This window comes from Drosophila kikkawai, unplaced genomic scaffold (genome assembly GCF_030179895.1).
Source record: "Drosophila kikkawai strain 14028-0561.14 unplaced genomic scaffold, DkikHiC1v2 scaffold_80, whole genome shotgun sequence".
Lineage (NCBI taxonomy): Eukaryota > Metazoa > Arthropoda > Insecta > Diptera > Drosophilidae > Drosophila > Drosophila kikkawai.
Genome location: NW_027222742.1, coordinates 2,077 through 17,233, shown reverse-complemented (window position 1 = coordinate 17,233; position 15,157 = coordinate 2,077). Strand labels below are relative to the sequence as shown.

At 35.9% G+C, this 15,157-nt stretch overlaps 1 long non-coding RNA gene across 1 annotated transcript; it reads right to left on the bottom strand.

The window, feature by feature from the left end:
- Positions 1 to 977: 977 nt before the first annotated feature.
- On the bottom strand, positions 978 to 1,808 carry LOC138929612 (uncharacterized). The gene is made up of 3 exons (XR_011445851.1): positions 1,677 to 1,808; positions 1,480 to 1,622; positions 978 to 1,425 (listed from the first exon to the last, which is right to left on the bottom strand). It is a non-coding gene; the product is annotated as an uncharacterized lncRNA (long non-coding RNA).
- Between the last annotated feature and the right edge of the window lie 13,349 nt (positions 1,809 to 15,157).

Sequence of the window (15,157 nt, the reverse complement as noted above, 5' to 3'; positions counted from 1 at the left end):
TACTCTCACGGATTCATCAGCAGAGTTCAAAAAGTTTTAGTTTTAGGTATTCATGATTTTAATCGTCTTTTCTAATATTCTTATAGCTAGAATAATCTAGGAACATTGTAAGATAATAGTAGATATAGCTAAAGGAACAATAGATGTGGTAATATTGACCCTAAATAAAACTTAATCGAAATTTCTCTAAGTGTAGCTGATCTAAAGAGGTAATCATTTTTTTTTTAATACCAACAAAATCATACTAAATTCGCAGCTATATTTAGATTCACTTTAACTAACTGTAATTCAGTTTTAAAAATAATATTATTGATGAAATTCATTTACTTGTTCCAAAACTAAACTTCATTTTAATCGAGATCAATTATAATAGATTCCGTAATCTAGATTTTATTTCCATTAGTTAACGTAATAGTTTTAGATAAGAATGTAAGCTACTGATTTCGAAAAGTTGCAAAAGATAATTCATTTCAATTTCAATTTAAAGAAAGCATTAAGTTGAGATCACTTCTCTCATTCAATTTGTCGAAAGAACACAATACCATTGGTTATGTAACTCACTCAGGATAATTCCAACGAAGAAGATCGATCTCCGGCGTGGTTCACTGAAAAAGAAATTCGACAGACCCTTGCTTCCTTTAGCTCTATAACTTTTCGATGCCATTTAGAACTGGCCTTAATTCATCGGTACTCTAACTTTAACTTTTCTCGATTTAAGAAACTTTATAGATAGTTAAAACTAAATTAATTCGAAGAATTTAAAATAATTCAAAATTCATACATTAATTCAAAATTTGGTTTGCCTCTAGGCACTTTCTTTACAGTCATCCAAAATTGTATTCGATTCATTGATATTTGATTAGCATTTGTCTCTCAAAAATAACTCTGCTTCGCGGCATATTTAAATTGTTTTAATTCAGGTAGATCAAATCGCTGCCACAAAAGCGGAAAAAAAAGAGTTTGGTCAAATTCGTTGGGCCATGCCAAAAGACAAAAATATTGAAGTGAGGTTAAATCTGCTCGGCCACGGCAAAGGCACAAAAATATGGATGTGAGGTTAAATCAGCCATGACTCGCAGGTCAAAGTTTCGCTACAGGAACCATGAAAGCACAGAGAAATCCCCAAACGGCTCCTGGTAGAGATGTGTTGCTCGATCAGGCAACGATGCGCTGCAGGATTATTCTCCCCCGAAGTTCAGCAGCGCAGCCATGCTAATTGGACATCCTTACGGCTCGCAAACCCCTCCTAGGAGGCCACCCGAGAGGGGTGCTCCTTAGGACGCTCTGGAGTTCAGCAGAAGTTCTCGATGCTTGTTCCTGAACCCTCTTTAGCTCCTTTTAAAGCTCCTTAACTCGTTACGAGATTACTGCGTCCCGAGTTGACAATTCCTTAACTCGTTATGAGTTCATTACGTGGGGCACGATCTGTAAATGTGATTTGATTAAGACCGTGTCGCACTGGCGGCGGCTATGGCGTACCTGTGCCCCAAATATAGTAATCCTGGGAGTTTCCTGCTCGGTTCTCCACTGATGATGATTACTGTGCCGACTAGGCGCCAGCAACGGCGGCGAGGAGCCCCGTCTGGGTCTCGGCAGCGCCGGCAAAAAGCTAAGTTTGCGATCTGCAGAAAATTCGAGGTTAAATATAACCAAAATACAGACGCAAGCTTACTCACTTTATAAAAATCACTTGTGGCACTTGTTCACCACTTTATCTAACCGGATGCCACTTCGCGATTTAATATTTCGCACTTTACAGGCTTTTTAACTTAATTTTCTCGAGTAGAGAGACGCACGTCCACTTCTGCTGCCGGTTCAATGAAAAAGAATGGCCGCAGGAAATGAACTTGACAGCCTGCTCAAAGGACAACAATCTGGCAACGCTTTTAAGCTTGCCATCGATACTTAATCGATATGGCTACACCGATATATTTCTGATCTGGTAACGCTACTAAGCTTACTATCGATACCTACTCGATATGGCCACACTGATCTATGTCAGATCTGGTAACATCAACCTCAGGATCTCAAATTCAAATTTTAATCGCAATTGGTTTAGATCTGAGATAAAATACTAAACGAATTCTGGTCTAGCCAATCGGGTAAGCACAAATCGAGACAAACTCTGTTCGTTTCTCAAACGAAATTGTTTAATGAATATTTCACTTTGCAGACGCTACAGGCGCCGTTACAAAGCCCCCCTGCCACAATCAGACTAGGGTATTTTTTCCCTAGAGATACCCTAGGCTGATACCGCCTGGAGCGACTTTACTGTCGAATATCCTTTGCGTGATAATTTCCCAGGACTCGACCTTGCAAGTCTTCCAATTCATAATATGAACTTCCTAGCTTTTTCCTTACTCGGGCTTTCACAAATGTGGGCCCGAATTTAGCGTTATATCCGGTTTGAAAGCAACTCTGTTTAAAATTGCGACGGAAAACTTCCTGTCCTACAGCAAAAGATACTTCTCGCGATCGCAAATTATACCGCTTTTCGTTCTGTTCGTGTGCTTTCTGCATTTGCTTAGTCGCATCTTCCCGAATCAATTCGAACGAATCTTGCCGATTGAACATTAATGAACGATCGTCTAACATGTTCAACTTCCTCAACAAGGAATATGTAGAACCTGTGGTTACCATATGTTGACCAAAAGCCATATAGTATGGAGTAGTCCCTATACTGAATGAATTGAGGATCTTAAGGCACAACATATTTTATTAAGGTACTCGTCCCAGTCCTTTTGGTCCGGACGTAGATAAGCTCTTATGCCAGCGATAACAGAACGATTAACGCGTTCAGACGCATTGGCTTGCGGCGAATGGACAGCTGTTAATGTATGCGATATTTCGTACTGCCGCATCAGTTTTTGAAATGCTTCGGAACGAAATTGAGAACCGTTGTCAGACACAACTGTTTCCGGAACTCCAAAAGTCATAAACAGCTCTCCTTCGAGATATTTAACTACGACACTCGCATTTATCTTCTTAACTGGTTTTAAGAAAATAAATTTAGAAAAATGATCGAGAACAATAAATATTCCGATATTTCCACTTCTAGAACGTGGGTACGGTCCAAGAAAATCAATGAAAATTCGCTGAAAAAGTCTAACCGTTTCTGGCGCTTTTCCCAAAGGCGGCCTAAGAACATGACTCGGTGACTTCGTAGACTTGCAAGTCTCACAAGAACTAATGTACGCTTTTACGTCAGGCACGAGTCGAGGCCAAAAATAGTATCTTCTCACTCGTTCAATAGTCTTATGTATTCCCCCATGAGACGCTAAAGGACTATTGTGCGCTTGAAACAGAACTTTAGATACTAAACCATTAGGTATCCATAACTTCCATGCATACTCATCATGCTTTTGTTCACCAGTTAGATGTTCTGCTTTTCTGTATACATATCCGTCTTCTGCTTTAAGATCCGGAAAGTTTGTTTTATTAGCATTAACCTTTGCTACCAAATCTTGATATTCCGGGGACTTAAATTCTTCTGAGTTTAAATCAATTAGTAACCCTTCTTGCAGGTCTACAGCTGCTATTTCATCCTCGTTTACACGCGATAACGAATCAGGAACAACGTTCAAAATACCCTTACGATGTTCGATTTTGAAACGATATCTTTGCAGAGCTAATGCCCATCGAGCTAAGCGTGAGCTAAGGTCGTGATTGGACATGAGCCATTTTAACGAAGCATGGTCAGTTATGATTTTAAAATCATGACCTTCTACATAGGCTCTGAAGTCTCTCAGCGCTACTATCGCAGCTAAACATTCTTGCTCAGTCACAGTATAGTTGCGCTGAGCTTTATTCAACTTCTTTGAAATAAATGCTATCGGGCGCTCGTCTCCTTCTTCGGATACTTGCACTAGCACTCCACCAACTCCAGACTTGCTAGCATCACAATGAATGGCGAATGGTTTAGAAAAATCTGGGCTGCATAAAACCGGAGCTTGACTAAGGCGACTCTTTAACACTTTAAATGCTTCTAACGCTTCGGGTGTCAAGGAAAATTTTCGCTTTGTTGTCATGAGATCGGTCAACGGCGCAGCAATTGTTGCAAAGTTCGGTACAAATTTACGGTACCAACCACACAAACCCATAAAGCTTCTCAAGCCTCTCAGAGTTTTCGGCACCGGAAAATCAGTTATAGCCTTTACCTTTTCAGGGTCGGTTCGAATACCACCATCTCCTATTATGTGACCTAAATAGCGAACTCTCCGCATACAGAAATGACTTTTGCCAATATTGATCGTCAATCCAGCACGCTTGATTTGAACGGCTATTTCTCTGAGAACTCCCAAGTGACTCTCAAAGTCAGAAGAAACTACTAAAAGGTCATCCAAGTAGACAAACACTTCGTTCCTAAGATGCGCGGGAACGACTTTATCCATTAAACGAGACATGGTACTGGTGGCATTACATAGCCCGAATGGCATCACCTTAAATTGGTAAAGAGGCCTACCAGGGACTGTGAAAGCAGTCTTATCTCTAGACTGAGCTTCAAGTGGCACTTGCCAATAAGCATCTTTTAAGTCGAGACTTGTTATGAACTCGGCTTTAGGTAAGCGGCTTAAAATTCCGCTGATCTGGGGAAGTGGATACGCGTCTTTTTCAGTGAAACTATTGACCTTACGGCAATCTAAACAGATTCTCACTTTGCCTGGTTTGATGACCATGACAATAGGTGAAGACCACGCGCTATCTGATTCCTCAATCACGCCTAGTTTTAACATTCTGTCAATTTCTTCATACATACTCTTCTCCACTGCAGGCGAAACTGGGAAATGCCGTTGTTTTATTGGTTTAGCATTCCCTACATCAATCGAATGAGTTATCAAGCTAGTCTTGCCAAGACCTTCATCGGTAAACGACGGAAAACATTTTATGACACTAGCTAGCTTTGACTCCATCTCTTCAGATAAGTCGTGTTGATCAACTCCGACCTTTCTGCCAACATCACTCGATTCGAGTTCTGATATCTGCAAATTCTTCGGAAGAAGATTATACAGCCTCCAAAAGTCTATACCCAAGTAAAGATCTTGTTTTAGAGAAGGCACTATATAAATAGTTAAAGTCTTTGATACACTACCATATTCTACATCAGTTTTCATTCTGCCTACAATACGTTGTGGACTTCCATCTGCCGTGGTAGCACTAATATTTAGAGACTTATACGCTTTTTCTGTAGAAATTATCTCTTTAGCTAATTCACCGCCGAAACAACTAATGGAAGCACCGGAATCGAGTAACCCATAAACAGTACGATCGAGTACCCGAACAGGCAAAAATGGACGAAGATCTCTAGTTCCAGTAGGAATACCACATATATATTTCAATCCGAGAGTGCAGTTTTTGACATTCTGCCAAAACGTTCTGATTCTCCTAGAACTTCGAGATGTTGATTTCTGAGTACATGATTCAAGGTAAAAGCAAGGTATTTTTGTTTCAGATATATCTTTGATTTTACAATGCAGTAAACTGCCATTGTTAATTGGAACGTCAAGTGTTTTAGATGGTGTTGCTTCTAAATCTGCAACAACCTTTAATCGGTCATTGTTGACTGATGACGTGCGGCATTCGAAGTCTTCACTTTGTGTTGCAACTTCGTAATGCCGAATTGCGAGTTTTTTGTACACTTAACACAATTCGGTTTATAAGTGTTAGCTGCTCCACAGCCGTAGCAAAATACACGCTTTTCAGACAGACAATCTTGGTATCTATGCCCCTCTTTGCGGCAATTCCAACACACCAAGGAAAATGCGTCAACTTCTAAATCGTTATCGGATTCGAATTCAACTTGAGAATCTACTTTCGAACTTAACTCCGAGACTTCTCGTCGAAAAGGAGTTACTTTAGTGTAACCGTGCGAATGTTTGACATCGTCAAGAAAAGCTTCGCGTCGACGACATATTTCTCTCAATTCGGGAACATTTCCAATATCTACGTTCAGTAGTTCGTGCCTTATTTCAGGTCTTAAATTGTTCTTAAGAACACGTGCAAGTTTTCGGGAGGACCATGGTGTCTCCAATTGATCGATTAAAACGTTTACACTGTCATAAAAACTGTCGAAGGTCTCATTAGGCTTTTGTTTTCGGTTTCGTATTAACTCTTCTATGTCTACATCGTCTCTTCTTTGACGAAATTGACACCGTAATGCGGAACATAGCCTGTCCCAATGAACTTCGGAAACTGATTTGTGGTAGCGCCAATAAAACTCGTTGGCTTTACCCTCAAAGAGAACGCTAACATGCCTACAGAGAACTGGGAAGTTTCCTTCTAACGTTTGGTGCGTGAGGGCTTCTACTCTGTAGATAAAATTATCTATAGTTACACCTGATCCTGAATATTTGATTTTCCATCCGTTCAGGATGTGAACTACTTTGTCGGGTCTATTTATGAGATCAGACGAAGAACTTCTATGAGAAACTGGCGATCCAGTGTTAGTCATAAACCTATTTACATTAGGTATTTGTTCACCACCGCTAGTTTGTGGTTGGATGGCTTCTACTAACGGTGTAGGCGTAGTTGACCTTTCGTCACCATTAGCAGCAGAATTAGTAGGTGTTGCAATAATACTTTTAACGCTTTCAACCACGGTAGCTTTCACTAATTCGGCCATTTTCTCCGATAAAATCGTGAGCAATCTACGCTCCATGGCAAGTAAAGTAATAGCATTAACGTTATTAATTTGGTTGCTATCTAACCTAACTGACGTACTAGGCATATCCTCTGATGGATTTCTAGTTTCGAAAACCTCTGTTTGACGACTTCTAGATTGAGATCGTGTTTGTAACCCTTTATTTTCTGTTACTGGTCTACAATTGGTTTCGCAAACGGGACAGAAATCGCTTCTCTTAAAGTGTAGTTCTATACACTTCTTGTGGAACTCATGTTTACATGACGTTTTAAAAATGTCAGTTGCAGACTTGATCTCAAGTTTACACAACGGACAGACTGGCTTGGTTACTCCCTGAGAGCCCTTGTCTGGAGAGTGATCTACTCCCATTTTAAGATAAGGTAACGATAGAGATAAGAGATAAGAGATTTCAAATAGCGATAATCAAGATACAATAACTCAAACCAACAACGAAATAAGATAATAGCAAATAATAATACCAAAAAAAATATATATATAACAAAATCTTTTAGAAATTTGAACTCAATGCTTGATGTCCCCGTGTCGTAGGGTACCGATTTTTTTAGTGAACTTTCTCGGAAAATATAGAATTTGAAGAAACAGAGTGGTGTGGTTCGCATCTTTAAAAAAAATAGAACCAACAGAGAGGATGTCAAAATTTGCAAAAATATCAAACGGACAACGGCTTATTCGCAAACAAAACCTTTGTATTCCTGTTATAACTCTAACAAAATCTAACTCCTCTGAGGAGAAATGAAATTGAAATCTTACTGTTAGTCCTTCGTGGATAGAGTACGTCTATATGACAGAAACTCTATATTCCAAAGCGATTGAATCTTACAAAAAAAAAAATTTAAATTCCCAGAGTCTTGTTTACGCAACGATTTGAAAAATTTGGACAGGGCCAGAAGATCAACCAAGGTTCGATTCATCTGTATTTTCCTCCACCCAATTCTTTCTCACCTTTGCGTAATGAGGAAAATCTTTATCGTTAAAATTTAATCGTGGCCAAGAAGAAAACCCAAAGTTCTCATTCCTTGTTTTCCTAATCAATTAACAAATGAACGAAAAAAAATTTTGAGAAGAAAATTAAAGTTGAAAATTTGAAAGTATAGAAAAGATTTTTCAATTTATCTATCTGTGAGTCTCAATGAGGTATTACTGTACTCACTGAGGCCCCTCACGTTGGGCGCCACTTTTTTTTATTAATAATAAAATTATAACTGTCGCGTGTAACGTTAGAAAGTCTGACGGGTTACTGAGGATCTGAGCTGCGGGGGCACGCTATAGTATCCGGCTCTAGCTCGTCGGCTTTGGGGGAGGTGGTCTTGCTTGACCCAGACCTCTGCGCTTTATTATTAAAAGAATCGAGAATTGAGCGTGCTTGCGACAAAATAAAAGGAACTAGAACTAAACGGAATAGAAAACAAATAAATGCAGAGGGAGGGAAAGAGAGGAAGACGAGAGAGTTGAAGAAAGAAAGTAAAGGATTGAGAAAGCTAATTTTGCGAGAACACGGCTGTTGTTGTGCTCGCGGTATGCCCACCCAACCTATGATCACCTTCCTTTGGAGGCATAACTCCGGTGACCCCTTCGGATACCCTACTCTCACGGATTCATCAGCAGAGTTCAAAAAGTTTTAGTTTTAGGTATTCATGATTTTAATCGTCTTTTCTAATATTCTTATAGCTAGAATAATCTAGGAACATTGTAAGATAATAGTAGATATAGCTAAAGGAACAATAGATGTGGTAATATTGACCCTAAATAAAACTTAATCGAAATTTCTCTAAGTGTAGCTGATCTAAAGAGGTAATCATTTTTTTTTTAATACCAACAAAATCATACTAAATTCGCAGCTATATTTAGATTCACTTTAACTAACTGTAATTCAGTTTTAAAAATAATATTATTGATGAAATTCATTTACTTGTTCCAAAACTAAACTTCATTTTAATCGAGATCAATTATAATAGATTCCGTAATCTAGATTTTATTTCCATTAGTTAACGTAATAGTTTTAGATAAGAATGTAAGCTACTGATTTCGAAAAGTTGCAAAAGATAATTCATTTCAATTTCAATTTAAAGAAAGCATTAAGTTGAGATCACTTCTCTCATTCAATTTGTCGAAAGAACACAATACCATTGGTTATGTAACTCACTCAGGATAATTCCAACGAAGAAGATCGATCTCCGGCGTGGTTCACTGAAAAAGAAATTCGACAGACCCTTGCTTCCTTTAGCTCTATAACTTTTCGATGCCATTTAGAACTGGCCTTAATTCATCGGTACTCTAACTTTAACTTTTCTCGATTTAAGAAACTTTATAGATAGTTAAAACTAAATTAATTCGAAGAATTTAAAATAATTCAAAATTCATACATTAATTCAAAATTTGGTTTGCCTCTAGGCACTTTCTTTACAGTCATCCAAAATTGTATTCGATTCATTGATATTTGATTAGCATTTGTCTCTCAAAAATAACTCTGCTTCGCGGCATATTTAAATTGTTTTAATTCGGGTAGATCAAATCGCTGCCACAAAAGCGGAAAAAACCAGAGTTTGGTGAAATTCGTTGGGCCATGCCAAAAGACAAAAATATTGAAGTGAGGTTAAATCTGCTCGGCCACGGCAAAGGCACAAAAATATGGATGTGAGGTTAAATCAGCCATGACTCGCAGGTCAAAGTTTCGCTACAGGAACCATGAAAGCACAGAGAAATCCCCAAACGGCTCCTGGTAGAGATGTGTTGCTCGATCAGGCAACGATGCGCTGCAGGATTACTCTCCCCCGAAGTTCAGCAGCGCAGCCATGCTAATTGGACATCCTTACGGCTCGCAAACCCCTCCTAGGAGGCCACCCGAGAGGGCTGCTCCTTAGGACGCTCTGGAGTTCAGCAGAAGTTCTCGATGCTTGTTCCTGAACCCTCTTTAGCTCCTTTTAAAGCTCCTTAACTCGTTACGAGATTACTGCGTCCCGAGTTGACAATTCCTTAACTCGTTATGAGTTCATTACGTGGGGCACGATCTGTAAATGTGATTTGATTAAGACCGTGTCGCACTGGCGGCGGCTATGGCGTACCTGTGCCCCAAATATAGTAATCCTGGGAGTTTCCTGCTCGGTTCTCCACTGATGATGATTACTGTGCCGACTAGGCGCCAGCAACGGCGGCGAGGAGCCCCGTCTGGGTCTCGGCAGCGCCGGCAAAAAGCTAAGTTTGCGATCTGCAGAAAATTCGAGGTTAAATATAACCAAAATACAGACGCAAGCTTACTCACTTTATAAAAATCACTTGTGGCACTTGTTCACCACTTTATCTAACCGGATGCCACTTCGCGATTTAATATTTCGCACTTTACAGGCTTTTTAACTTAATTTTCTCGAGTAGAGAGACGCACGTCCACTTCTGCTGCCGGTTCAATGAAAAAGAATGGCCGCAGGAAATGAACTTGACAGCCTGCTCAAAGGACAACAATCTGGCAACGCTTTTAAGCTTGCCATCGATACTTAATCGATATGGCTACACCGATCTATTTCTGATCTGGTAACGCTACTAAGCTTACTATCGATACCTACTCGATATGGCCACACTGATCTATGTCAGATCTGGTAACATCAACCTCAGGATCTCAAATTCAAATTTTAATCGCAATTGGTTTAGATCTGAGATAAAATACTAAACGAATTCTGGTCTAGCCAATCGGGTAAGCACAAATCGAGACAAACTCTGTTCGTTTCTCAAACGAAATTGTTTAATGAATATTTCACTTTGCAGACGCTACAGGCGCCGTTACAACACGGCTAATACATTTGCATGCTCAATTGTAAATTTGTAAACAAAAAGTTCACAACTCAGCTAATAATTCATGTATCCACTTCAGAATTTGTATTTATATTAGTTTTTACACGGCTAATACATTTGCATGCTCAATTGTAAAACTGTAAACAAAAAGTTCACAACTCTGATAATAGTGCATATATCCACTTCAGAATTTGTAATTATATTAGTTTTTACATGGCTAATACATTTGCATACTCAATTGTAAATTTGTAAACAAAAAGTTCACAACCCAGCTAATAATGCATGTATCCACTTCAGAATTTGTATTTATATTAGTTTTTACAAGGTTAATACATTTGCATACTCAGTATAAATTTGTAAACAAAAATTTCACAACTAAGTTAATAATGCCTGAATCCACTTCAGAATTTGTAATTTATTAGTTTTTACATGGCTAATACATTTGCATACTCAATTGTAAAATTTGTAAACAAAAAGTTCACAAATCAGCTAATAATTTATGTATCCACTTAAGAATATGTATTTATATTAGTTTTTACAAGGCTAATACATTTGCATACTCAATTGTAAATTTGTAAGCAAAAAGTTAACAACTCAGCTAAGAATGCATGTAGCCACGGCAGAATTTGTACTTATATTAGTTTTTACATGGCTTATACATTTGCATACTCAATTGTAAAGTTGCAAACAAAAAGTTCACAACTCAGCTAATAATGCATGTAGCCACGGCATAAATTGTATTTATATTAGTTTTTACAAGGCTAATACATTTGCATACTCAGGTATAAATTTGTAAACAAAAATTTCACAACTCAGCTAATAATGCCTGAATCCACTTCAGAATTTGTATTTATATTAGTTTTTACACGGCTAATACATTTGCATACTCAATTGTAAATTTGTAAACAAAAAGTTCACAACTCAGCTAATAATGCATGTAGCCACGGCATAAATTGCACTTATATTAGTTTTTACATGGCTAATGCATTTTCATACTCAATTGTAAGTCTGTAGACAAAAAGTTCACAACTCAGATAATAATGCATATATCCACTTCAGAATTTGTATTTATATTAGTTTTTACATGGCTGATAAATTTGCATACTCAATTGTAAATTTGAAAACAAAAAGTTCACAACTCAGCTAATAATGCATGTAGCACGGCGGGAATTTGTACTTATATTAGTTTTTAACACGGCTTATACATTTGCATACTCAATTGTAAATTGTAAACAAAAGTTCACAACTCAGCTAATAATGCATGTAGCCACGGCATAAATTGTATGTTATATTTAGTTTTTTACAAGGCTAATACATTTGTAATACTCAGGTATAAATTTGTAAACAAAAAATTTACAACTCAGCTAATATGCCTGAATCCACTTCAGATTTGTATTTTATATTAGTTTTTTACATGGCTAATAATTTGCATACTCAATGTAAATTTGAAAAACAAAAAGTTCACAACTCAGCTAATAATGCATGTAGCCACGGCAGAATTTGTACTTATATTAGTTTTTACACGGCTTATACATTTGCATACTCAATTGTAAATTTGTAAACAAAAGTTCACAACTCAGCTAATAATACATGTAGCCACGGCATAAATTGTATTTATATTAGTTTTTACAAGGCTAATACATTGCATACTCAGGTATAAATTTGTAAACAAAAATTTCACAACTCAGCTAATAATGCCTGAATCCACTTCAGAATTTGTATTTATACTAGTTTTTACAAGGCTAATACATTTGCATACTCAATTGTAAATTTGTAAGCAAAAAGTTAACAACTCAGCTAATAATGCATGTATCCCACGGCAGAACTTGTATTTATATTAGTTTTTACACGGCTAATACATTTGCATACTCAATTGTAAATTTGTAAACAAAAAGTTCACAACTCAGCTAATAATGCATGTAGCCACGGCATAAATTGTACTTATATTAGTTTTTACATGGCTAATGCATTTCATACTCAATTGTAAATCTGTAAGACAAAAGTTCACAACTCAGATAATAATGCATATATCCACTTCAGAATTTGTATTTATATTAGTTTTTACATGGCTAATAAATTTTCATACTCAATTGTAAATTTGAAAACAAAAAGTTCACAACTCAGCTAATAATGCATGTAGCCACGGCAGAGAATTTGTACTTATATTCGTTTTTTACAGGCTTATACATTTGCATACTCATTGTAAATTTGTAAACAAAAGTTCACAACTCAGCTAATAATGCATGTATCCACGGCAGAATTTGTATCTATATTAGTTTTTTACACGGCTTATACATTTGCATACTCCAATTGTAAATTTGTAAACAAAAAGTGTTCACAACTCAGCTAATAATGCAATGTAGCCACGGCATAAATTGTACTTATATTAGTTTTTTACATGGCAAATGCATTTTCATACTCAATTGTAAATCTGTAGACATAAAGTTCACAGCTCAGCTAATAATGCATGTATCCAGTTCTGAATTTGGATTTATATTCGTTTTTACAAGGCTAATACATTTGCATACTCAATTGTAAATTTGTAAACAAAAAGTTCACAACTCAGCTAATAATGCATTCACTTCAGAATTTGTATTTATATTAGTTTTTTACACGGCTAATACATTTGCATGCTCAATTGTAAAATTGTAAACAAAAAGTTCACAACTCAGATAATAGTGCATATATCCACTTCAGAATTTGTATTATATTAGTTTTTACATGGCTAATACATTTGCATACTCAAATTGTAAATTTGTAAATAAAAGTTCACACACTCAGCTAATAATTCATGTATCCACTTCAGAATTTGTATTTATATTAGTTTTTACACGGCTAATACATTTGCATGCTCAATTGTAAATTTGTAAACAAAAGTTCACAACTCAGCTAATATAATTCATGTATCCACTTCAGAATTTGTATTTATATTAGTTTTTACACGGCTAATACATTTGCATGCTCAATTGTAAATTTGTAAACAAAAAGTTCACAAAACTCAGCTAATAATTCATGTATCCACTTCAGAATTGTATTTATATATTAGTTTTTTTACACGGCTAATACATTTGCATGCTCAATTGTAAAACTGTAAACAAAAGTTCACAACTCAGATAATAGTGCATATATCCACTTCAGAATTTGTAATTATATTAGTTTTTACATGGCTAATACATTTGCATACTCAGGTATAAATTTGTAAACAAAAATTTCACAACTCAGCTAATAATGCCTGAATCCACTTCAGAATTTGTAATTATATTAGTTTTACAAGGCTAATACATTTGCAAACTCAATTGTACATTTGTAAACAAAAAGTTCACAACTCAGCTAATAATGCATGTACCGACTTCAGAATTGTATTTATATATTAGTTTTTACAGGTTAATACATTTGCATACTCAGGTATAAATTTGTAAACAAAAATTTCACAACTAAGCTAGCTAATAATGCCTGAATCCATTCAGAATTTGTAATATATTTAGTTTTTACATGGCTTATACATTTGCATACTCAATTGTAAATTTGTAAACAAAAAGTTCCAACTCAGCTAATAATTCATGTATCCACTTCAGAATTTGTATTTATATTAGTTTTTACAAGGCTATACATTGCATTACATACTCAATGTAAAATTTGTAAAAAAAAATTTCACAGCTCAACTAATAATGCCTGTATCCACTTCAGAATTTGTATTTATATTAGTTTTTACAGGGCTATTTCATTTGCATACTCAATTGTAAATTTATAAACAAAAAGGTCACAACTCAGCTAATAATGCAGTTATTTACTTCAAAATTTGTATTTATATGAGTTTTTACACGGCTAATACATTTGCATGCTCAATTCTAAAATTGTAAACAAAAAGTTCACAACTCAGATAATAGTGCATATATCCACTTCAGATTTTGTAATTATATTAGTTTTTACATGGCTAATACATTTGCATACTCAATTGTAAATTTGTAAACAGAAAGTTCACAAACTCAGCTAATAATTCATGTATCCACTTCAGAATTGATATTTATATTAGTTTTTACACGGCTAATACATTTGCATGCTCAATTGTAAAATTGTAAACAAAAAGTTCACAACTCAGATAATAGTGCATATATCCACTTCAGAATTTGTAATTATATTAGTTTTGACATGGCTAATACATTTGCATACTCAATTGTAAATTTGTAAACAAAAAGTTCACAACTCAGATAATAGTGCATATATCCACTTCAGAATTTGTAATATATAGTTTTTACATGGCTAATACATTTGCATACTCAATTGTAAATTTGTAAACAAAAAAGTTCACAACTCAGCTAATAATTCATGTATCCACTTCAGAATTTGTATTTATATTAGTTTTTACACGGCTAATACATTTGCATGCTCAATTGTAAAATTGTAAACAAAAAGTTCACAACTCAGATAATAGTGCATATATCCACTTCAGAATTTGTAATTATATTAGTTTTTACATGGCTAATACATTTGCATACTCAATTGTAAATTTGTAAACAAAAAGTTCACAACTCAGCTAATAATTCATGTATCCACTTCAGAATTTGTATTTATATTAGTTTTTACACGGCTAATACATTTGCATGCTCAATGTAAAATTGTAAACAAAAATTCACAACTCAGATAATAGTGCATATATCCACTTCAGAATTTGTAATTATATTAGTTTTTACATGGCTAATACATTTGCATACTCAA